This window comes from Pipistrellus kuhlii, unplaced genomic scaffold (assembly GCF_014108245.1).
Source record: "Pipistrellus kuhlii isolate mPipKuh1 unplaced genomic scaffold, mPipKuh1.p scaffold_m20_p_2, whole genome shotgun sequence".
NCBI classification, from domain to species: domain Eukaryota; kingdom Metazoa; phylum Chordata; class Mammalia; order Chiroptera; family Vespertilionidae; genus Pipistrellus; species Pipistrellus kuhlii.
Genome location: NW_023425515.1, coordinates 85,392,321 through 85,417,711, shown reverse-complemented (window position 1 = coordinate 85,417,711; position 25,391 = coordinate 85,392,321). Strand labels below are relative to the sequence as shown.

General features: G+C 35.4%; 1 pseudogene; it reads right to left on the bottom strand.

Annotated features, from left to right (window-relative positions):
• Positions 1 to 7,452: 7,452 nt before the first annotated feature.
• LOC118723532 lies at positions 7,453 to 8,269 on the bottom strand (annotated as a pseudogene).
• Positions 8,270 to 25,391: the final 17,122 nt, after the last annotated feature.

Here is a 25,391-nt window from a genome sequence, read left to right as displayed (position 1 = left end):
CATGTATGTATACTTTCATTCAATAAATATTTATTGAGTACATTCTACAGAATGTGAAATTTAAAATAACATTTGTGCTAAATTAACTTAAAAAGCACTATGTAATGCTTTCAAAATCTAGTTTTGCTATTTCCGACCACAGTGTACAAATACAATACCCACAAAGCATGTTGATCTATTAAAACTATGTCATAGACATGATAACTTAAATTTGTTTTTAAATTGCAATTAAAAAATAGCATTGTGACAAATTTTCTCTGAAGTTCTATGAAGGATAGCATACATTTTTATGTTTCTTTTCAATATAAAAAGTTATATTAGTTAATATATTATTTAATTATACACTTCTAAATAAAATGAATTTCAAACTGCCATTGCATAGTAAAAATATACATTTTCTCCTATTTCAAAGTTGTTTTTAGGATCAAATGCATATCATATTGTATAATTAAATTATCTTTAGTTTGAATTATATAGTCAGTAAATCTTCCCCTTCAGACAATGTATAAATATTTAATAACATAAAGATGGTCAATAATTTAAATTCAAAGAGATTTGTACATTGATCTTTCAGATAAAATGCTATTAAGCTAAATGATTTCCCACAGGTTCAGTTTTTTCTATGACCCTATGTGTTATACATTCAAGTATTCTATTTACAATGATAAGTAAGGAGCCAGTCTTATTTAGCAGGTAAAGTAAATTAACTGGCTGTTATAGATTACTTCTAGTACAACAAAGATGGGAACATACTTATTGCTACTTGAGGTCAAATCCTGCCTTAGGCAAATCACGAAATAAGCCCAGGTAATCACTGTCCTCTTCCATGCTGCTCCAGCTCTCCACACCCACCTCATGACCCTGTTTTAATCCCACCTGAGTGGGTAAATCTTCCTTGTTACATTCATATGCATAGTGTCTACCCACGGCAACCCTCTTTGGTCAATGCTTCATGCTTCCAGATTACTGTCTTGATGTGCCATGCACTAGATACTAGTCCTCAGCTGGAATGCAAGTTGATAGCCAAATAATAGTAAAATTATTAATGATTATAAGACAATAAGTTTACTCTGAAGATATTTATGGTCTAGGTGTAAACACTTTTTAGAATGCAAGAAATGTTTCCTGAATAGTGAAATTCCAAGTAACAGTATGAAAATATCTTCTGAAAGGTGAGCTTTTACCTGTGCCTCCTGATCATCAGATTTGTAACTAGTCCATTCAAAACTATCTCATTTCATATTCCCCCAAATTCAGTATTAAACTTAATCCCTAGATGTCTTGATATCAAAACAATTAAACATAATGTGATTCAGCAGCTGTACTATAAATATGTATTTATATAATACAGATTTTTAAAATTTGGCATCTAAAAATGCTCAGGTCTTATTTATTTTAAATTGAGATAATTGACATATAATATTATATTAGTTTAGTGAGTACAACATAATGATTTTATATATGTATCTATTAGAGGGCCAATGCATGAATTCATGCACAGTTGGGGTCCCTAGGAGTAGCCTTTGGGGTGGTCTGGTACCGCCTCCTAACCTCTCTCTCCTGCAGGATGATCTCAATTGGGGCTGAGGCCCCCACCTCCTCACCACCACTGCCTGGTCATAATCTGCAGGCCTATCAACTGGGTGATTGGACCTCTGCCCGCACCTGCCTTGGCCTGGCACCACCACTCACCTGCTCCACTATCCCACCATGGTCCCACTCTCTTAGGGGCCCATTGAGGCCTATGAGAGCCCATCAGGTCCACCAGCACCTCCACTGCCACTCACAGTCAGTGCTGTATCACCAACACCACTATGTTTCATGCTGCCCCCTGGCTGTCAGTGCACATCATAGTGAGCAGTCAAAGTCCCTGTCAAATTCCCAGTTGAGGAGAAAGTTTACACATTAGGCTTTTATTATATAGGATTGTGAAATTATTAATATTACTTCAATAAGTTTAGTTAACATCTATCACCATATGCACTTTTTCTTGTGATGAGCACTTTTAAGATATGCTCTCTTATAAACTTTCAAATACACAGTATAGTACTGTTATTTATAGTCACCATGCTGTTCATTACATACCCAGAACTCATTCATCTTATGACCGAGTCTTGATTATTTATAACCTTTTTTTTTTTAAGTCACTGGCATTAAGCCAATGAAAATAATACAGAGGACACATGTAGTTCCATTTGTGTACTGATGGTTTTATAGATGCGTCCAAATTTATATTTCATATAAATTATATTGTTAAAATAATATTTTATATTATTAAAATGTATTCTTTTTAATTTTTAGGAGCATAGGATAAAGCTGAGAGTTGAGAAATATATTTTACAGACACTAGTATCATTTTAAATTTCTTAGTACTTTCCTATATCTGAGTCAGAAACATATATGGTTAAGTTTCTCATAAAAACTACAATTTAATTCAACCCATATTTGTCTTAATTCTTTTCTTTTTATTTCATTTATTTTTAATTGCATTTATTGGGTGACTTTGGTTAATAAGATTATGCAGATTTCAAACATACAATTATATAATGTGTTATCTGTGTATTGTGTGTTTACCATCCCAAGATAGGTCTCCTTCCATTACCATTTATGCTCTATGCCCTCTTTACCCTCTCTAGTCCCCCTAGCCTTTCCTCTGGCAATCACTATACTGTTGTCTGTGTCCATGAGTCTTTCTTTTTTGAATCCAAAACAAATTTTGTTTCAGTCAATAAAGTGGGACCTTTTTATTCTGCTTTAGGAAAACACATCAGTAAAAGTATAATAACTCACTTAAATAAGGTTATTTTTAAAATTAGAACTGTTTTTTATCAAATACACCCTCTCTATAATCCTAGTCTTAAAAATCTAGTAACTAAGGTGTTAAATATTTCCCCTTTGCTTTTGAGACTGTTCACCATTCCATAGTATATGCCCTCAATCTTCACTTGTCAAGATAAGGGTAATCAATCTCAATTCCCCATAAAATGTAATTTCCATTAGAGACAAGCAATAAACACTACCAATTTCTTGGTAGCATTGGACTTCTACAAAATAATCTCCTTTACAAGAGACCGGGAAAAAAATACTTTACCACTGAGATACTGTTTTGTAGAAGCAAAAACTGAATTCATCTTCTTATCTTACTGAAATGACTATAATTAATGCTTGTTTAGTCTAGTTGTTTTTTTTTTAAAGGTTAAAACAGAAATCAGTGAAACTGAGTGTTGTTGAAGGGAAAGAGCAGCAATGTGCACATGGAGATAATTTCCTATTAAGACTGCATTTCACATAATCTGGCAGGCATCCTAACATCCCCAAATGAGGTTGAAGCTCTCAGTTCAAAGTCTGGTCTTTCATATCTTATTATGTAAAATACTCTGTGTGGAATCAAATTATGGCCTCCACCCTCAGTAAGTTTATATTTTACTAGGGTATAGAAAACACTACAATTCATGGCAGTATATTTTTTTCCAAAACATGCAACATACAACATGTATTTCCAACAATGAATCTAAATACTGTTAACATTTGTGACATATATGGAATACTCACTGTTTATTACCAGCGAATTTCTAAGACTGAAGTCTGTTCCTTACTTTCTTCTTGAAATCTTTCAGAGATTCTATTAATACATTGTTTTCAAAACAGACTTCCAAGGATGTTATTAAATGACCCTTACTTAAACATTCACTTTTTTGAGAATTTTAACAAAATTCTCAAAATGTACTTGAGCTAAACTGATGACATATACCAGGGAGCAAGATCTCAAATGATCCCAATATTCACTTACTTTTAACATAATTTCAATTCCAGTGTCCTTTCAATGATCCCTTTCTCTTTTCTCTTGATCTGCAAGCATGTTACTTCCCTCATCATCTTCTCTCTTCTTCCCAACACTGCTCTTTCACCTTATTAACTTATATATCCCCGTGAAGTACTCATCTTAGATTCCTCCTTCACTTGAAAAATGTTCTCTTTCTCAGACCTCTACTAAGGATGGATTTGTCTCTTCCAAAATCCCTCTTTTGTATGTTTTATGTTGCATAATTTAATATTGTAATAGCCTGCTGGTTGACAGTCTCTCATATTATCTTAAAAAAAAAAAAAAATATATATATATATATATATATATATATATATATATATATATATATATATATTGATTTCAAAGAGGAAGGGAAAAGGAGAGAGAGATAGAAACAATGATGAGATTCATTGATTGGCTGCCTCCTGCATGCCCCACACCACAGGGGATCAAGCCCACAATCCGGGCATGTGCCCTGACAGGGAATCTAATCATGACCTATTGGTTCATAAGTCCATGCTCAACCACTGAGCCATGCTGGCTAGGTTCTCATACTATCTTTTGAATTCCTTAATGACTAGTTTTTTATCATCATATTACCAGACAGCTACCATGATACTATGAATATTTGTAAGCAATAAATTTGTGCTTATTGAATAAAACTAGTATATATTTTATAGAAATGGCAAGAAGACACTAAAAGTAGAATTAAAACATTGTGTCAGACATTGACATTTATATTGTTAAATAAAATTTTTGAAATAATAATATATTCCCTAGAATATAATGTCTTAATTTCTACCCATTGTTGTGATGTTCTCATCTAAAATGAATTCCATTGTTATCAAATTAACATTTTTGTTGAAAAATTTAATTCTTTAATTTTAAAATAAACTGATACAAACACATTCGTAAAAATATTTCCCTTAATATAATAAGTATATGCAATGTGTTATATATTGCTGCAAGTTCTTTAATTGCTTTTATATTAATCCAATACTCACTACTAACATTATAAAGAGCCATCAAAAAGTGAGATTCTTGCCGAAACAGGTTTGGCTCAATGGATAGAGCATCAACCTGCGGACTTAAAGATCCCAGGTTCAATTCCAGTCAAGGGCATGTACCGCCATGGTTGCAGGCACATCCCAGTAGGGGGTGTGCAAGAGACAGCTGATTGATGATTCTCTCTCATAGATGTTTCTAACTCTCTATCCCTCTCTCTTCCTCTCTGTAAAAAAATCAATAAAATATATATTTTAAAAAGTGAGATTCTTTATGAAATTAGTATTGAATATTATAGAAATAGTGAAAAGAAAAATAGTCTCAGATTGTAAAGGAGAATATATAACAAAATGTTGAGAAACTATCAATTAAAGTTTCTGAATTCCCATAGAACAACATTTAGTTTAATTATTAAATCTTACAATGTTCTATTGAAATTTATCGATTTAAATATATCTTTTATCCATACACCTTTTAATATCTAAAACCTTGTATTAGTTTCATTCTTTTTATTTCTAGGAAAATACCTTGTATACAATGGGCCCTCAAATAATATTAATAATATTAATACAAATTTTATATATATATATATATATATATATATTCTGATAGTAGCATTATATCAAAAAAGTAAATTGATTTGCAGCAAAAAACATATTCATAAGATAAAACTCTGACATTAATAACCTAAATAATTTTTAAATAACTAGAACAAAAAAAATCAGATTTGTATGGAACCAAAAAATATATTAATAGCCAAAACAATTCTGAGAAAAAAGAATAAAGACATAAGTATCAAATTATACTACAAAGTGAAAGACAAAACAACATGTTATTGGCAGAAAAACAGACAACAGAGCATAAGAACAGAATTGGAAGCCCGGAATTAAACTTATATTTACAGGGGCAAATAGTTTTTGATAAAGAAGTCAAGAAATACAATTGTGAAAAGAAAGTTTCTTCAATAAATGGCACTTGGGAAATTAAAAAATCCACATGCAAAAGAATGAAAGTAGACTGCTATTTGTCACCATATACAATAAGTAACTCCAAATGGATCAATAACTAAATACATGACAATAAAATACATAAAAGAAAATGTAGGTCCCAACTGTATGGGCCTTCATCTCAGATTAGATTTCAGAGACAATGAAAGGAAAAGCAAAAATAAATGAATGGGACTGTATCAAACTAAATCCTACCGCACAGCAAAGGAAACCACCACCACCAATAGCACAGAAAGGCAACCAAGCAAATGAGAGAAGATATTTGCAAACAACATCTCCAATAAGAGTAATTATCCAAAATACATAAAGAATTCATACAACTAGCAACAATAAAAGACAACAACAATCAAATTAAAAAGTTAGGAGAGGACCTGAACAGACACTTCTCCCAAGAAAACATGCAAATTGCCAGCAGAGATATAGGAAGATGCTCTACTTCACTAACTATTGGGGAAATGTAAATTAAAACTGCAATTAGATACCATCTCACACCTGTAAGAATGGCTATTATCAACAAGACAAGTAATAACAAGTATTTGAGAAGTTCAGTAGAAAAAGGAACCCTTATCCACTGCTGGTGGGAATGCAAATTGGCATAGCCACTATGGAAAACAGTACTGACATTCCTCAAAAAATTAAGAATAGAGTTGCCATATGACACAGCAACCCCTGTTCTTAGTATCTACCCCCAAAATATTTAAATGTTTATTTGTAAAGATATATGTACTCCTATGTACAATCACTGCCTCATTGTGCATGGTGGCCAAGACATGGAAACAACCAATGTGTTCTCCTATAGATGATTGAATAAAGAAGACATGGTACATACAGTATATACAAAACTATTCAGCCATGAGACAAGATTAAATATTCCCATTTGTGACAACATAGGTGGATTTTAAAGATATGCTAAGCTAAATAAGTGACATGGACCACATGCAGAATATAAAACCGAAAGCAACAAACAAAAGCTTATAGGCACAGACAGTGTATAGTGGTTGCCATATGGAAGGATGTAGGGAGAGGGGTAAAGAGGGTCAAAGATGGTGATGAAAGGAGACTTAACTTTGGATGGTGAACACACAATGCAATATACAGATGATGTCTTATGGAATTGTACATCTGAAACTATATAATTTTATTAACCAATGTCATACCAATAGATTTAATAAAGTTAAAAACTAAAGTTCACTCCAACGAGTTGCATCATTCAATATTCATAATAATTTTCAAATGTGTTAAGTATACCAAATGTTTATTGAAGAAAATGTATCTTTTTTTGAGACTAGAAAAAAAATAAAGCATTAAATTGTACAAATTACAAATCTGTTTCAAAAATATACTTACATTAAATAAAATACGCATTTCAGTAAGAGATCTACAGTGAATGACTGCATCCTGGGAAGCCTCAGGCACTCAGGCCTACATTCCTGGGAGGAGATGAGACTGGCATTCAGTCACAGTTTGCAGGGGCTTGGAGCTGCCCACCTGCCATTGGCATTGCTGTGCAGGGAAGTGATTTGGGGAAAGGTGGGAAGCAAGCTGTGATTCTGAGTTCATTACAACTTCTCAAGCATTTTCTCAGCCTACAGAGTACAGGTTCACAAAGTAAACATGTTAAAGTAAGCAGACAACTCTTTCGAGCCCAAATACATTTTCTTGCTGCATTTGTAGTAAGTGGAACTCTGTCTACAATGGACAGTCGTGGAGAGGTTCCTCTGCAGGACATGTCACAGGACCCAGCAGAGCCAATGGGTCTGTGGGAAGCGAGGACTGGGGTGGAAGCCCCCTGAGAGCTAGAGACTACACTCTAGCACAGTCCGTGCTGCAGGCGCCCGCCTGTCATCTGGGTACCACTTAATGTGACCTTCCACTTTGTTCCAGAAGTTCTTCTTGTCTCTCAGGTGATGCTCTGCAGCCTCGATAGTCAGTGGGTCACTGAAGTTCAGAAGACCAGTAAACAAAGAGTTTAATCCCCAAACTTGTGGGAGCCCAGCCAGAGCCTTCGATGGCATGCTCTCTCAGTACACTCAGACATATCCCTCCCGTCTCTGTGATGTTGGGGCACCAGATCCTGGTCAAGCATCTCACTTTGGGCGGCACCAGGTTGTATGCATCAGGCACTTCCGTTTCAAAAAGAAATTGTACCCTTTGGTAGTAACCCCCATCTGGGGTTGCAGTTAGCTGAAAGCAATGAAGCTTGCTGGGGTTAGGAAAATGCAGTTTGCATGCACAAGGAATATTTGCATCAAGTTCTGTAGCCGCTTTAAGGAGCAGTCTGTGCCTCACAGACACCCTCAGAGCTGACATCCAGGACCCTTTGAGACCATCATCCCGCTTTAGTTTGCTCGCCAACATCAGCATTACTGCTATCTTTACACTGGGCGCCTTGAGACAGGCTAGGCGGCCCGCGCCCAGCACCATGCTGGCCAGCCAGGTGCGGCAACACAGGGCCCCTCACAGCCATACAGTCTCCATGTGGCGTGGCAGGAAGGCAAGAAAATGCATCTTGAAAAAAATCTGTACATTTGACCTTAGGTTATTTTTCAGGTTTTCAAACAAATAAATTTTGAGTCCTTTTAGCAATTATTTTAATAATAAAGGATGTAATTTTCCAATCTGTAGGATCAAATTATTATCCAAAAGTTTTTAGAAGGAATTCAATAATATTTTAAAAATATCATCAAGATTAAGTCTTATCATCTCAAATCTAAAACAATATCCTTTGGGTATCATATAAATTATTTTATAATAATTTATTATTTTTGTAACAGAACTATTGAATAATCTTATCAAAAGAAAGAAATGCAATTTAATTGATTATTCCAGAGAGAAGAAAAAATACAAACCCATGAACACATATAAGTTAATGTAGTTGTATATTTATACCAATATAGTATAGTAGCAGATGTACACAGATGATTAATGTGTGTTTATGGGAGGGGGGAGAGTGTAGATGCCATATAACTATCAATAGTTTTCACATTACTAAAATGTACAGTGGAAAATGTCTTTTATTTATAATTGCAACTATAACATAATAGTTTTACAAATCTCCTACCTTCTGAAGTCCCTTGAGCTCAGGATATTTGAGATGTTTCAGTAATGTAAGAATCCTACATATCTATAAAAAATTCTATTAAAAATAACAAAATGAAAACAATTAAAGTAGCCTTTCTGTCTTATTTCCAAAGTCTGAAAAAGATCTGACTTATTTTCTACATTATACATTAGAAAAAATGCCTCCTAAGTTACTTAAAAGGGAGGTACTAATTTCTTTTACATTCTTGTCAGCCTTTCAGAAAGTAAGCTATTCAATATCAAGGCATATGATCTGAGGTGTTTCCTCAGGGAAGCTTATTCTTACAGTACAATAAACCTGGCTTGTGGATAACTTTGTGCAATAGAGCTAACATTTCTTCAAAGACTTGTAAAGATAAAAAGATGAGAGAAAATGAAGATCTTATTTTGAAGGTATTATTGAGTATTTATGTCAAGTGGTTTAAATATATCTTGAAAATCATTAAGTGTCACCAAGATTGTTGAAAGATAGTTTAATTATATATTACCAAATTATCATTATAAATTTCTTTATTTTCTATTCTATATAATCACCTGATTACTGATATTTTAAGGTTCCACAGGACAAGTGTCTGGTTTATTAGAAAGATATTAGGTGAAAAGTAAAACATTGTCTTGGAGAATTAGTTAAGTCATCTTATCAATTGTTCTTTATATTGTTGCCTATTTTATTTACTTTTCTTTTTTTTTCCTATTTAGCAATCTGAGACTCTTTTTTCTTCCCTATCCATGATACCACAACTTGGATGGAATTTATTTTTAATATATTTTTTAATTGATTTTTTACAGAGAGGAAGAGAGAGAGGGATAGAGAGTTAGAAACATCGATGAGAGAGAGTCACAGATCAGCTGCCTCTTGCACACCTCCTACTGGGGATGTGCCAGCAACCAAGGTACATGCCCTTGACCGGAATCGAACCTGGGACCTTTCAGTCTGCAAGCCGACGCTCTATTCCCTGAGCCAAACCGGTCTCGGCTGGAATTTATTTTTAATAAAATTGAAAGATTACTATATAACTTTTCTCTCATAATATTATTTCATTGTGTGAATTTAAAATCTACTTTCTAAACTTCTGAATGGACCACTTCTGTATGGTCTTACTCGTAACACTTTGTAACCCTGCATTAAGTCAAATATGATATTTTCTAAAGACACCACACTAGTATTTATTCAATATCTTCAGTGCCATTTTTTGTAATTTTTATTTTTATCTTTTTCTTCTTCATTGTCATTGATCAGCAGCAGTAGCAACAATCAATCACCATTCTTTACTAACTACTATGCTTCAAACCCTGCATTGTGTTTCACACATGATATAAATATTACCTATTTAATTCACAAAGCAATCCAAAGAAGAGACTATAACTTACATTTTGCTAATGAGAAAAAAATAAATATTAAAGAGATTAATCTAAATAATGAATCCCCAAATTAGGTGACATTTAATAGTTGAATCTATATTTGTATCTCTTCAAATTTTAGTTTTCCCCCACTATTCATTCTGAAGGCATTTGAAAAGGCTTTTAAAAGATTATTCAAATATTTTTTTAATGTGTCTACTAATCCAAACATTAAATTTCTAATAACAACTAATTTATAACCCAATACTCCATGATAGTACAAAAAGAAAATAAAAATAACTTTTTTTTCTGGATTCCCAAAGCAATGTCATGCATACATATGTTCTAAAATTTGATAAATATCAACTTTTAATTTTTCTCTAATGTCCTGGATGATTCATCAAGACTAGAACATCAGATATATAAATTTTATTCAGCAGAAAATTGCCTAACATGTTAATATCCTGGTAGGTAAATTCTTAACTTCTGGTGTAACTCTACTCCTGTAGAAGAGGGCCTAGCTCTGGGTCCCTAGGTACTTTCTCAGCTGGGATGTTAATCACTCACTTTGATCAAGACTGTGGCAGTGGTTCTCAAATTTTCTAATGCCGAGGCCCTTTAATACAGTTCCTCATATTGTGGTGACCCCCATGTAAAGTGAGGTAATAAATTTGCACATAAGTCCAATGCATGGTACATTTTAGGAATTCATATTGTGTGTGTGTGTAAAAACATATACACATGTATCAATTCATGTATGTACACATAAATTCAAGGCAATATGTAGCTTTGAGAAATACTTTTCAAATTATAGAATATCTGAAATCAATTTATGAGCTAACGTATAATTTATTCTTTCATTTATTCATTAATTTGTCTATTTATACATTCATACTACAAATTGCCTTTTTTGATTAATATACATACAGTAATAGTACACCTATTTTCATTGAGGAAATCTCAGTTTTAGATGAGTTAGACATGTAAGCAAAAACATTAGAAATTATGGCATTGTGTTAGAATACAAATAAAGTTTAATCACATGGGAGTATTTATCTGGAAGAACTAGTATTGTACACGTTCAAATTATTAATATTGGGCAAACAAATATTTATTTTATAAACAATGATTATGTAATCACATATATTTTCCTAGTCCATAAGCTGCTTTCTAGTTGTAGGCAAACTGTTAAGTAATATTAACTTTGATCCTTATTTCAGGATAAATGTGTACATGTGAACATCTGGGTTTATTAGAATATGGTATATAACACTGATAACTGCCTACATCAGGGAAAAAAATATCAATGGCATTAGTTATATGAACCTATTTTCAAAACATACCTATTTAAGTTGAAAATGTCCTAATAAAATGTATGTTGCTTCAGACATCCTTCAGTAGTTGCAGTGTAGAATGAGTCCTGCGCTCCCAACCTCTTGAAGTTAAATCTGTATATCTGGGTGATATTGGAGAGGACATGGATCATTTTCAGAATTCACATTTTCAACCTTAACCAAAAACTCAAAAAACATACTGCATGATTCAAATTATATGACATTATGAAAAAGGCAAAACTGTGGAAACAGTAAAAAAGAGCATTGGTTGCCAGGGATTTAGGGACGGAGCCTAGGTGGTGAATGGATAGAGCACAAGAGATGTTATGGTCAATGAAACTCTTCTGTATAATCCTGTACTTGAGAATATGTGTCATTATACATTTGCCAAAACTCATAGAATATACAGTACAAAAAGTGAAGAATAACATAATACATGGGATTTAGTTAATAATAACTCATCAATATTGTTTCTTCAGTTGAAACAACTGTACTACACTAATGCAATCCTAAATAATAAAATAATATGCAAATCGATCAAATGGCCAGTCAACAGGGAGTGAAGCCAGTGAGCAGGCTAGCTAAGGGGGATGGTCATGGCGGGGTGCAATGGCAACCAGTAGTGGTGGAGGGGTGCTGGGGGGAGGGGCCGGCTACTCGCCAGTGCTGTCCCCTGATCAGCCTGTCCAGTTGCTTCCTGCAGAGGGAGGCCAGACTGTCGCTTAAGCCTGCTCCCGATGCAAGAGGGTGCAGGCCAGGCTGAGGGACCCCACCCCGAGTGCACAAATTTTCATGCACCAGGCCTCTAGTCTTATATAATGAAGAGGTAACATGCAAAATAACCATCACCCCAACACACAAGATGGTTGCCCCATTGTGGTCAAAGATGGCCTCCCCCATATGGCTGAAAGGAGAAGGCAGTTATGGGCAATCAGACCAGCAGGGGAGGGCAGCTGGGAATGACCAAGCCTGCAGGGGAAGACAGTTGGGGGGATCCAGATCTGCGGGGGAGGGCAGTTAGAGGTGACCAGTCTGGCAAAGGAGGGCAGTTAGGAGCAACCAAGCTGGCAGGGGAGGGCAGTTGTGGGCAATCAAGCCAGCAGGAAAGTGCAGTTGTAATGGACCAGGCCTGCAGGGAGGGCAGTTAGAGGCAATTGGGCTGGAAGGGGAACAGTTATTTGTCAATCAGGTTGGCAGGGGAGTGGCTAGGGGATGTGTAGGAAGATAACACTAATCAATAAAAGGAAAACACAAAGAAACTAGAGGCTACAGGTCAAGTGAACTACTGCCAGGCTTCCTCTGCCTGAGGCAGCAAGATAGATACTGAGGACCATCAAGAACTGACTTCCTGCAGGAGTCTGAATACTGGGATTTAGGGCAGAGTGTAGGAAGAGTTAATAGAGCTGCTTGGCAGGAAGAAGCAGTTATGGGTAATCAGGCAGCAGGCAGGCGAGCAGTTGGGAGCCAACAGTCCTGGATTCTGAGAGGGATGTTGGCCTAAACAGGTAGTTGGACATCCCTGGAGGGATCCCAGTTTGGAGAAGGTGCAGGCTGGGCTGAGGGACACACACCCCATGCACTAATTTCATGCACCGGGCCTCTAGTATATTAATAATATAGGAAACTTGGAGCAGAGTAAGAAAGTATATTGAATTGGTACTTTCTGATATTAAAGTTATTAATTAAAAAAAATTCAGTCATCATAAAAAAATGTTTTAACTGTTTAACTTGGTTTAAAAATTTACTGAGAATATAAAATCCATGACTTTAGAAATACATTAACATCATCTATTCAAAAATTATGCTAAGAAACATGATGCTTTATTGGAATGCTAAGCAGCCATTATGAAACAAACAAAAAATGGTTTCAAGCATTCAAAGTAAAAAGTAAACCCTTATATAAAACTAGAATTTTTTCACTCAGCAGGGTGTGGAGGGTTCCCTTAGCCCAGCCTGCACCCTCTCGCAGTCTGGGAGCCCTTGGAGGATTTCTGACTGATAGTTTAGGCCGCTCTCCCCTAAGCCATCAGTTGAACATCCTTAGCACTGCTGCAGAAGCAGGAGAGGCTTCCACAACCACTACTACACTAGCCAGCCATGAGCCTGGCTTCTGGCTGAGCAGCACTCCCCTGTGGAAGCAAACTGACCACTAGGGGGCAGCTTCTGCATTGAGTGTTTGCCCCCTGATGCATGTCGCAGTGACTGGTCATTCTGCCATTTGGTTGATTTGCATATTACCCTTTTATTATACAGGATCACTATTCTGTCTTTTACCCTCTGTGTGATAAAATAGTGAACATGATTAAAACTTCCTGAGGCAAAAAAATAGAAGAAGCTATGTCTTTGTGATTATTTCTCACATGTCAAGCAATTGCTTTTTTCAATATAATACATCCACACAGGAAGAGCATAACAGATTAAGTGTAGAACATATTTATAGAAGTAAAATAATCAAGATTCAGATTAAAAAAATAATTTGTTTATTGTATTCATGTAATTAAGTCCTGCCAGTATGCTAAGTGTATGAGGTAAAAAGACTGAGTAAGCTCACAGTTCACTGAGGAATGCATATAATTTAAAACACATGGAAATATAGAATGCTGAAACATTTTTTTATAGGTTTTAGCAAAAAAATGTGTTCAGATTAGAGTATTCAAATAACTCCAACATGAGGATAAGTAGGTAAGATAATATTAAAATAAAACAAATAAAAAATGAAAAACAAAGGTGTAGGAAGATAACACTAAGCAATAAAAGGAAAACACAAAGAAACTAGAGGCTACAGGTCAAGTGAACCACTGCCAGGCTTCCTCTGCCTGAGGCAGCAAGGTAGATACTGAGGACCATCAAGAACTGACTTCCTGCAGGAGTCTGAATACTGGGATTTAGGGCAGAGTATAGGAAGAGTTAATGGAGCTGCTTGGGTTCTCTTTCTGTATACATAGTATGAGAAGAGGGGGAAGAGAAGGCATGACAAGACCAGTGAAGCATCCCAGACCATATAAGTTATTAATCAACATCCTAAATGTTTACTAGCTATGAACCACTGCTCCTTCCTTGTTGGTATTCACATTCTCACCTCATCTTTCTTCATGACTAGGTTTATTATTTATCAGAAAAGTTAAACTCTTTAAAAACCATAGCTGTCAACTCTTTCCACTCTCAAAGAATGAACAAGTGTTCAGGCTTTTTTAAAAAAAGTGTTATTTTAAGGATACAAAGAAAAGAAAGAAGGCAAGAATGAATCTCAGCAACCACAATGCCAAATATTCGAGATCTAGAAACCCATTCTTTGCCTTTAAGAATAAAGCAATAAATGTATCTATTCCCAAGCATCCCTAACACAGCATAATTTGGGGTTTCTGTAACCCTCCATCCAAGACCCTATCCATATCTGCCCATTTTGGGATCCAATAGATGGTTGGTGCTTCCTCCATAACAACTTTCAGTCTGAAATGGGACAGCCACAGGACAATTTCTTATTTTTCTGTTTTCACTATCCCATGCCCATCCTTTTGTAAGCAGTTCTCTTTAATAAATTTTCCCCAAGTGACCCAAAGGCTTGTGCCAGAAGCTTAATCCTAATTATAAAAACCCTGGGTTGTAACGACCAGTAATGACAGAGGTTCAACCAACTGGAAGTCAGTCTTGCAGTCATGGTACCCAAGCACTGACTGTTGCGGGGCCTGTGAATCAGGGCCAGAGAGAAGTCTGAAGAGAGAAGCTGGGACTGATCCATTGCCTCTGTGGCAGCTTTTGATCAGCACTTGCCTCTCTCTTTCTCTCCCATTCTGGTCAGCAGTTATGTCTCCATTTCTCTCCAGGCCTCCATTGGGGCTGTTGATCAGCCCCACCTTTCTGATCAGGCCCTGTTGATAGGCCTGGAGATGCTGACTGGCACAAGAACCAACCAATCAGAATTAAATGTAGGTGAAGTGTGAGGAACCCATGGCTGCCTAAGAGGAGGAGCTTTTGACATTAATTGGTATAGCAACTGGCCAATAAGAACCAAATATGAGTGCTATGAAGAACCAATGGATGCTTAGGAAGTGGAGCTCCTGACATTGACTGGCGTAGACACTGAACAATCAGAACCAAATCTCGGTACACGGGGGAGCCAATAGATGCTTAGGAGGTGGGGCTTTTGTCACTGACTAACATAGAAACTGACCAAACAGAACTAAATTGGCCAGCAGAGTAGGGCAGTTGGGGAAGAGATCAGACCTTCAGGAAAGGGCAGTTGGGAGGAATCAGGCAGGCAGGCAGAGACAGTTAAAGACTTGCAGGCAGGCAGGCAGGTGAGCATTTAGGATTCAGCAGTCCCAGATTGTGAAAGGAATGTCTGGCTGCCAGTTTAGTCCCAATCCCACCAGCAATCAGATGTCCTCCAAGGGCTCCCAATTGGAAAGAATGCATGTTGGACTGAGAGAACCACCCCCCATGTGCATGAATTTTGTGCACTGGGCCTCTAATAAAAATATAAAGGGAGAGGGATGTGATTCCAGGACCCTCACCTAAGCTTTAACAAAAGTAATCACATTTAATATCTGTTTTAATGAGTTTGTGAGGAGTTCTAAGAATCATTTCAATAAGTGAAATTCCTATAACAAGCATTTTATTAGCATATAACTCCTAAAACACTCTTTAAAAAAAAATCTTTATTGATGAAAGTATTACATCTGTCCTGGGTTTTCCCCTATTGACCTCTTCTAGCCTGTCCCCACCCCAAGCCTTCACCATCCTATTGTCTGTGTCCATGGGTTATACATATATGCATACAAGTTTTTTTTTTGTTGGTATCTTCCCACCCACCCTCCCTTGCTTTTACTCTGAGATTCCATAGTCTGTCCCATGCTTCTCTATCTATGGATCTATTTTGTTCATCACTTTACTTAGTTCTTTAAATCCCACATATGAGTGAGATCATGTGATACTTGTCTTTCTCTGACTGGCTTATTTCACTTAGCATAAGACTCTTCAGGTCCATCCATGCTATTGCAAATGATAAGGCTCCCTTTTTTATAGCCACATAGTATTCCATTGTGTAGATGTACCACAGCTTTTTTATTCACTCATCGGCTGACGGGCACCTAGGTTGTTTCCAGATCTTAGCTATTGTAAATTGTACTGCTATGAACACAGGGATGCATATATCCTTTCTAATTGGTGTTTCAGGTTTCTTAGGATATGTTCCTAGAAGTGGGATCACTGGATCCAATGGGAATTACATTTTTAATTTTTTTGGGAAACTCCATACTGTTTTCCACAGTGGCTGCACCAGTCTGCATTCCCACCAGCAGTGTACTAGGGTTCCCTTTTCTCCACATCCTCACCAACAGCCAGCATTTGTCATTTGTTAATTTATTGATGATAGCCATCCTGACAGGTGTGAGGTAATATCTCATTGTTTTAATTTACATCTCTTGGATGGGTAGTGACTTTCAGCATTTTTTTCAAATGTCTCTTGGCCTTCCGTATGTTCACTTTGGACAAGTGTCTATTTAGGTCATTTTCCCATTTAAAAAAATCTTTATTGTTTAAAGTACTACATATGTCTCCTTTTTCTCCCATTCACTTCTCCCTGGCCACTCCCACCCCTCAGCACATATCCTAACCCCACTACTGTCTGTATCCATTATTATGCTTATATTCATGCATACAAGTCCTTTGGTTGATCTCCACAGCCCCCTCACACACACACACACACACTCTCCTGCCTTCCCTCTGAGGTTTGATGGTTTGTTCCATGCTTCTATATCTCTGGATCTATTTTTATTCATCAGTTCATGTTGTTCATTATATTCCACAAATGAGTGAGATCATGTGATATTTATCTTTCTCTGATTGGTTTATTTTGCTTAGCATAATGCTCTCCAGATCCATCCATGCTGTTGCAAATATTAAGATTTTTTTTTTTTACAGCAGCTTAGTATTCCAGAATATAGATGGACCACTGTTTTTTTAAGCCATTCATCTGCTGATGGGCTTTGCCCATTTTAATTGAATTGTTTGCCTTCCTTTTGTAAAATTTTATGAGTTCCTTATATATTTTGGATATTAATCCTTTATCAAATATATTATTGCCAAATACGTTCCCCCATACAGTGAGCTCTCTTTCCATCTTGTTGATTGTTTCTTTTGCTGTGCAAAACCTTTTTATTTTGATGTAGTCCCATTTGTTTATTTTCTCCCTAGTTTCCTTTGCCTTAGGAGATGTATCCATAAACATACTGCTATGAGAGATGTCTGAGATTTTGCTGCCTATGGTTTCTTCTAAGATTTTTATGGTTTTGTGACCTACATTTAAGTTTTTTATCCTTTTGAGTTTATTATTTTAAAAAATATATTTTTATTGATTTTAGAGAGGGAGGGAGTGAAAGAGAGAGATAGAAACATCAATAATGAGAGAGAATCATTAATTGGCTGCCTCTTGCATGCCCCACACTGGGATGGAACTCACAATCCAGGCATGTGCCCTGATGGGGAATCTAACCATGACCTCTGGATTCATATGCCAGCACTCAACCGCTTACCCATGCCAGCCACACATTTTGAGTTTATCCTTAATGAATCTACATGTAAGTCTAGTTTCCCTAACTATGATGTAAAGCTGCTTCAGGTTAGTACCAATATGGCTCAAGTATTTGTTGAATGAGTGAAAGAATGAGTGATTCAATGGATAGATTGACTAAAAGTTAAGTTTTCCAAGGAAAAATATTTAAAAAACACAAACAAAAGAACTGGTTTTTAGGATTAACAGAATATAAAAAAGAGTTTGCTGATTATTTATGTTCACTAAAACTTTGTTTGCATTCTTTTGTTGTTGTTTTTTTTTAAACAAATATCTGCCTTTCAACATCTAGGGGAAACCATTAATTGCTTTTTTTAAATTTTATTTAAATTTAATTTTTTCCATCACATGTATCCTTCTATGCCCTCTACCTTCTCCACCCACTCCCCTTCACTCCACAATCACCACACTGTCTATGAGTTCTCTCTCTTTTTTAATTTACATTTTCCTTTGCCCTATCTTAGTTATTAAACCAAGACCACACCTCTCTAAGAGAAGAGGGACTAACCAATTTTGGAATTAATTTGCATTGACTGTTTGTAATAAATATCCCAGTCAAGACTCAAATTAAGGTCTGAGCAAGGGCACCATACTGAGGCTTCTTTATTTCATTCCTAGATTGCATTGCTACTAATACCCCATGTATAGCATGAAACATCAACTCTGATTAAAGAACACTTTCATCAGAATAATGTTTCATTAAAAAGGAAAAAAGTACACTAATACAAAAATATCTTACAACATTAGAAATGAAGTACATTATTTGATGTCAAAAATCTCCTTAATTAACTTTCATTTAAAAAAATTAAGTCTGTTTTTAATCACTTTTTATTTTTTCTATCCTTACAAAATTATGTTTGAATGTCTTTTACTGAAATTCATGTTTATATTCTACTTTTGCTAGACTGTTAGCCCCTTGAAGAAACCGACAAAGGACTTTATATCTAGCAAAGCACCAGGCAGAGTTAACTTAAAAAAAAATCTTGAAGTAAATTGTGGTTTGCCCTTGTGAGCTCAAAGAAATTGGAGAAAAAACTATTTTTGTTAAATAACTTGTTGCCTGTGGAATTAAGATCCTCAGACAGAGGTACAAACTAGGAAAAGGCATCTGTATTTGATAAGAGAAAATTTTTCTCATGGGATGGAAATCTATCTCAAGAGCTTTTTCTGTTCTCCACTTTGGTTTTGGCCAAAAGAAAGTGGTAGCAGGAAGCTCAGACATAGGAAATTGAAGAAGCAATGCTATAATAATCTCTTTAATTGGGGGTGATGGAAGCACAAAATAGTAGGACTGTGAGCACTCATGCTTAGAGAGACTTGAATAAATGCCCATTGCCAGAATAAAGAATATGTCTTAGGATTACTTAGGAAAAAAAGCATATCTATTGAAGTTATAAATAAAATCAAGATTTGAATCAAGTTGGTTATGATATTATATATAATGACAATGGTACAAAGTAATGATATTTCAGGCTTTTAGGATCATTTCATAATCTGTTAACCAATATTTATCTTTAGGGATATGAAACATAAATTTTTTAGATTGAAAAATTTCAGAGAGAAGGCAGGTATTGGGGGTTGAGAAGTGATTAATCTGGCAATTTATATGCATATATGCATAACCAAGGAACTCAGACAATAGAGTGGTAAAGGCTTGGAAGGGTGTGTGCATAATGAAGGGGGTCCATAGGCAAAACAACAACCAGCTAAGGGGACATCTGTAAAGCTTTCAACAATAAAGATAAGTTTAAAAATAAAAAAAATAAAAAAAAATTTGAGCATTGTCTAATACCTAATTAAGAAAAGCAGTTGGCTTAAACCTGTAACTCTAATTTATACACATTAAATGCATTGCCTTAACTATCCTTTGGCTTCAGAATGCTTTAAAAATTTACTATATATTACTTTATAATAATTTTCTTCCAGGTTTTACCTCTTCAACTTAAACCATTAAAGTGATAGCTGTGATTTCATATGTATGAGGTATCTTTTAAGTCAATTGAAATAATTCACTATATATAACAATATACCACATAAAATATAACTATTTTATGATGTTTGAGGAATATAATTCAGATGCATTTGTTATATTACTCAGTACATTATATTTGAGAAGAAAATATTAAAGCTTAAAAGATACACAATGATTTAAAATGAATATATAAATTTTCAAATATAGTAGGATTGGTTCAAAATTATGCTACAACTTTATTTCAAACTATTTAAATCAACATATTGTCCTCTTGTACATATAAAATAGAGGAATTCTTTGTACTGAATAATAATTAAAGAAATCTTGAAACAATAAGAATAAAAAAGTTTAATTGCAAATGGTTAGTGATACAACCTAACTGTTAGTACTATAGGGCTTGAATTTGCTAATATCGTAAAGGGGTTTTATTTTCATTTGCTATTATGATCTATGTATAATTTTTACTTCTTTTATGTGACTTCATTATTCCTCCAACAAATAAGCAATGTGTCATTTCTTTCGCTGAGCTCTTGAGTGTCTGTGAGGCACAAGCATGTTTAAAGCAAATGCTATGAGGGCTCCTGGGAGACATCTGAGACCTTAGTGAGCAGTGCTGGAATGTGAGCTTCCCTCCCATGAAGCTCACGGCCATGAATTACTCATACAGAGCTAAAAATATACTGCTCTTTCTTTAAAAACAAGACTCATATTACAAGTTTAAACAGCCCAAAACTACTTGTAAAGCATTATTCTCCAGTCACTGCCAAGTATTTATCACTGCAAGCAGTAACTGAGCACACATTTTAAATATATTGTCTGTGATTAAATACGCAGAGATTCATCTCCAGGAATAATATTTAGTATCTGTTCTAGAAAAGCTCTTTTCAGAAGTCAGATCTCAGAGGCCAGTGGTATTTCAATAGCAACAGCACCAGAAATGGAAAGCACCCAAAGATGATGGCTATCTTATTTATCAAAATTATTTTATTTTATTTTTCCAAATAAAAGCCATTGGAAAACTATCATGTTTTTCCTCCATCAATTATTTTTTCTCAAAAAATAAAAGAAAGAACAATCCTATATAATAAAGAGGTGATATGCAAATTGATCCTCACGCCCTCATGTCACAAGATGGCCATCTCCACATCATCACAAGATGGCCACCCCCACGTTGGCACAAGATGGCAGACAGGGAAGGTCAGTTGGGGCCAACCAGGCCTACAGGAGGGGGCACTTGGGGGTGGTTGGGCCATTAGGGGAGCAGTTAGGTGTCAATCATGCTGGCAAGGAGTGGTTAGGGGGCTCTCAAGCTGGCAGGCAGAGTTGTTAGGGGCAATTAGGCAGGCAGGCAGGTGAGTGGTTAGGAGCCAGCAGTCCCACAGGGATTGGGCTCAAACAAGCAGTTGGGCATCCCCCAAGGGGTCACAGATTGGACAGGGTGCAGGCTGGGTTGAGAGGGGTGTCCCTCAACATGCCTCTAGTACTAATATATAAATTCAAGGAGAAGATAATATTAATTATTCTTGTTACAATGGATTTAGCTTATAATAACTTGTTTCACTGTGTTTATGTTTAACAATTTACCTCTGTCAGGAACAATTTTCAGCTTAAATCTCATTGACTACAGGAGTTAAAGACTAAGAAAAACACTAGGGCTTTTCTGAAATTATAGAGTTTTATGTTTCTGTTGCAAGGTCTTGAAATCTTTAATACAAATGAAAAATCAAGTGATAAAATAAACTCAGTTAAAGATACATTTATGTAATAGTTTTATAATATTTGAAGAATAAAGTAAGATGCATATATATTTAGTATATTATATTTGGGAAGAAAGTTAAAAATACAGAAGATACACACTGATTAAAGAATGAATATATGAGTAATGCAGGACACAGCAATGCAGCGGGTGGATGAAGTCCTGCCATCATGACAAATAAACCAAGAGAACAGCCATGTGTAGTATGATTTGGTGATGGAGCTGGTGGAGCGGGAGAAATTGATTTGTTACAGGATTATAGAAGTACTTCCTTTTTAAGTCTCAAAGAAAGAATAGTGTAGCGCCCTCCCCCCCGAAAATGTGAAGTAAATAAATTTCAAAAAATAAAAAACATGAGTAAAGACCTGAAGCTAAGAAAACACAATGTATCATAGTTTATTGAAACACAATAGTAAATTCATGATAACATAAATTATAAGAATTTTCCTTAGAAATTATAAAAGTTAAGGTGTCTTCAGCTTTCTTTAGCATACTTAGTTTACAATAAGTATGCTATTGTTTCAAAATTAATACAAACTATTTATGAAATATGTTCTTTCTCAAAATACTTAAACAAAGAAATAGACAAAATGGAAATAAGCTGAAATCTTATAAATGTTAAAAACATAATCTTCTAGTGCAACAACTGCTCTTACAGATTGTGATATATAAGAATTGTTTTTTCCAACATGGTTTGAAATGAATTGCTGCTAAGAAGTACAAACTTTAAACAAAAGCTTGAAAGTTTCTTTATTAACGATTATCTTTTTTGTTTTGCATGTAGGAAATAAGATAAAATTACAAGTCCATCATATTTCTAGATCTGAATTTAGATCTGACTAAAATCATTTTATCAATTAGTAAGAATTGTTCACATAATTCTCAGTAGATAAGCTGGAAGGTGAATCACATAAAAGATTCAAACGTGAAAGTTTTCTGGTAAACTGAAGCTATTTCTCATATAGATTACTAAAATTATTATTTAAGATAAATTTTTGATTTGGTCACTGTGGCTCATTGGTTGAAAGTCAACTTATGAAGCAGGAGGTCATGGTTCGATTCCTGGTCAGAGCACATGCCTAGGTTGTGGGCTTGATTCCCAGTAGGGGGCATTCAAGATGCATCCAGTTAATGACCCTCTCAAAATTGATGCTTCTATCTCTGTCTTCCTCTCCCTACTCTCTCTGAAATTAAAAAAAAAAAAAAAAAAAAAAAAAAAAAAATTAAAAATAAATAAATAAATTTCAGTTCTCCTTGCATGAATTTTTCCACCTACTCTCTCATATTTTCTTCTAATAGGTTTAATTTAAAATACTGAACTACAATAATAATCATTCAGTAATTAAAATATAGATAATATTAAATTAATCATATAATAATTATTTTTTCATGGGGTTTTAAATATTCTATAAGAATTAGACATATTATGTAACATATAATATAGACAGACAAACTTTATGAAATGAAGTTTTATTTGCATTTCCCAAGTTATCAGGTCTAGGTTCCTAGAGACAGTGAGCTCTTGATGAATACTTGCAGGCTCATTGCTGCACACAATGTGGAGGTTTGTGAGCATGGCACCATATCACTGGAATCATGGTCACAGACTCCTGAATGATTCTCCCACCATCTTTCATTTTTTGTTGTATGATGTTGCTTCTATAATCTTCTACAATTTAAATCTGATAATGTCAGCCCTAGCTGGTTTCGCTCAGTGGATAGAGTGTTGGCTGGTGGACTGAAGGGTCCCGGGCTCAATTCAGGCAAGAGCACATGCCCAGGTTAAGGCTTTCATCCGTAGCAGGAAACATGTAGGAGGCAGCCAATCAATAGTTATCTCTCATCATTGATTGATATCTCTTTTTCTCTATTCCTTCCTCTCTGAAATCAATCCTGTAATATAAAGATGTAATATGTAAATGGTTGTTACACCATACAATGTAATGACTGACTGCATAAGGACGGAATCAGGGATCAGCAGGAGGGTGGCACAGCGAGCTACAAGCGGGTGAGGGAGAGTTACAGGAGGTGGCAGTGCTATGAAGGGGTCGGGGAGAGGGAGGTGGGGGTAGCTACAGAAGAGCGAGGCAGTGGGCAGAGAGCTACTGCATCCAGCTACTGGCAAGTTCCTGGTGCACGGATTCATGTACAGGGCTACTAGAAAAAAATATATTTTAAAAAAGAAAAAATAAATAAATCTGATAATGTCAATCTCTAGTTTGAAGTATCATTACTTTGGGGTTGGTATCCTAAACTTGAGAAGCATGTAAAGACAAACTAGATTTCCAGTCTCATATCCGACCTCTTGCACATGTTTGTTCATATCTCTGATGTTTTGCCTATTTTTCTCCCTGCCTGAAAAAAGCATCTCCATGCTACTTGTCTCTTGTAAATCCCTCAACACTCCATTCATATGTCATATAGTCTGGGAAGTCATTCAGCCCTGTTCCAGACTGAGCTGCCCTTGCTTTGTGTGCACAGATGCACCCGGTGGGCTTGCAGGTGGGACATAGTGTACTAGAAGCAATCTTACTTTGACAAAAATATTCATAACTTCCAAGGCTGTCTTCAGACTTCTGGGCATCTCAGTTTTTCAGAATAACCCTGAAAGAACAATTTTCCCTAAGGGGTAAGATGCTTCTTCCTTGATTTCAGTGGCTGTACTTCAACTAACATTCCTTCTAGAAAACACGAGCCAGTCTCTATACTCAGTCTCAGTTTGGCTGGTAGAAGTGATGTTGAATCTGAAATTAGCCAAGTCACTAAGGCCCTTCTCCATGAATAGGAAATGGGGATACAGAAAAAATATAATCAGTGGGTTTGTTTGTTTCGGTGGCTTGTACCTCTAACATTTCAACGGAGAAGATTTTATGTTTTGGGGGAGCAGGGGGAGCCACGTATTTTTTTATAGTTTGCTATAACAACCTTTTTTTTCTTTGCCATATTTTGTTCTCTTAATTTTACTATGATTTGATGTGAATTATATACAACCTTGTGGGATTTCTTTATTTCAATACATTTTTTATTTTATTCAACTATACTATATTATTTTTATCAAATAGATTACATTTCTAAATGTTTTAGGCCTAACGCTACAAAATATACATATTATCTTATAGAATTTCTTGAAAATCAGTTCATAAAAAGAAAGAAGAAACATGCATTGTACTGACTTTTATAATCACACAATTGTCTTTACTGTTGTTGTATGTATTGTGTGTGTGTGTGTGTGTGTGTATGTGTGTGTATGTGTGTGTAGGAGGGTGGAGGGTTCAACCTAAGTAATTTTCTTTAGTATTTGTAAGATGGATCTTCTACTAACAAATTCTCTCAGGTCTTATTATTTAGCTGGGAATCTCTTTGCTGCCTTTTTTTCTGTTGTTTCTATTAAAAAATAGTATGTTCTTTTATCTTAATTGACAAATTTTCTATGACAATTTATTTTTCTCTTACTGTTTTCAAAAGTTTTTATCTTTAGATTTTAATATATGTATATAATGTATATGAGTATGTATTTCT